Below are 1600 nucleotides of genomic sequence, written 5' to 3'. Positions count from 1 at the left end.
AGATTTTATTGTCGCCATTAAAGAACATATTTATCGATGGTTGAAACATTACGGAGATCGAAACTGCGCTTGAAGTCTCTGGCATTTCATCGTTCAGATCGCAGCTGCAAGAGGAAGACGAAACCTAATTCCCAATGGGTCTCTTACAGGCTTTAACTAAGGGCCTAATTTTCACATGCAAAAAAGCCCGGTTCAAATAAGTGTATTCGAGAATGGCTGGGAAAAACAACGCAAATGTTCCGGTGTGGTGACACGTGGCGCGAAATGCCCCATCCACTTTGGTGACGTGGAATGCTGTGAGTAGAGCACAAGTCTACTTTATATATATAAGATATAAGAGATATGTTTTTTTTTTGCAAGATTGACTCAAAACTCAAATTCAAACCTAAAACTAACTCATGCTTTTCTTGGATTTTTCTTTTGTCCTCCCCACAAGTTCATGATATTCACGAAAATACCATCACATTTTTTTTTTCCGAAAATGATATTTTTACTCTCTCACCCTCATCATCTTCAAGTAATTACAAGATTGCCATTGTCATCAATACCCCAATCACCATGAACAACCAATTTGAAACTTTTAATGCACCTAAAATCGATTTACACTCTCTCTTTCTCACTTGTTATGAACTAAAAACAACATCTCTTTCACTTTGCCTCCATATTCATCCAAAAAACTCAAGCTTTTGATTCAAAATTTTTTATAGTTGATAGAGCCATTCAAGCAAACTATTCTTGGTGGGTTACTTTCGTTTGAGATTCTAGGTGGTTGGAGAAGACTCTGTGTGCTAAGGAAGTCATCTCACTAGTTTAAGGTATGAAATTGAAATTTTTTCCAGATCTGTTCGTGTAGAAGACTTACCCGTAAGTAGTCTGGCTGTAGAAGACTTACGGGTAAGTCTTCTGGTCAAACAGACGACTTACTTTTAAGTCGTCATCTTTGTTTGTTAAAAAAAAATCTAGAGAATATCCTAGACGACTTACTCATAAGTCGTCTAGGATAAATGGGTTAGTTTTGTATTTGACCGAATTGTGTTAGATATTTGACTTTTCCTGGACGACTTACCAGTAAGCCGTCTCCGGAAAAACAAAAATTTCAATATTTTATTAAATCTGGGCGACTTATCTCTAAGTCGTCTCAGGTTACTTTTGCAATTGGAAAATAAAACTTAAATATTTAACTTTTCCCAGACGACTTACGCGGAAGTCGTCAAGTAAGACGACTTACTTGAAAGTCGTCCAGGATAAGCAAAGTCGTCCCAAAGCCGTCCAGATTTATTTCCTAGATTATGGTCAAACCTTGCTTATCTCGGACGACTTTCTCGTACGTCGTCTGCCTGGACGACTTTCAAGTAAGTCGTGTGGGTAAAGTTAAATATTTAAGTTTCTTTTTCGAATTGCAAACTAACCTGAGAAGACTTACAAATAAGTCGTCTAGCTCTAATAAAATATTGAAATTTTTGTTTTCCCGGAGACGACTTACTGGTAAGTCGTCCAGAAAAAGTCAAATCTGACACAATTCGGTCAAATGCAAAATTAACTCGTTTATCCTAGACGACTTACTATTTTTTTTTTTAACAAACAAAGCTGGACGACTTAT

The sequence above is a fragment of the Brassica oleracea genome, chromosome C3 (assembly GCF_000695525.1).
Source record: "Brassica oleracea var. oleracea cultivar TO1000 chromosome C3, BOL, whole genome shotgun sequence".
Lineage (NCBI taxonomy): Eukaryota > Viridiplantae > Streptophyta > Magnoliopsida > Brassicales > Brassicaceae > Brassica > Brassica oleracea.
Note: the sequence above shows the minus strand (reverse complement) of the source record.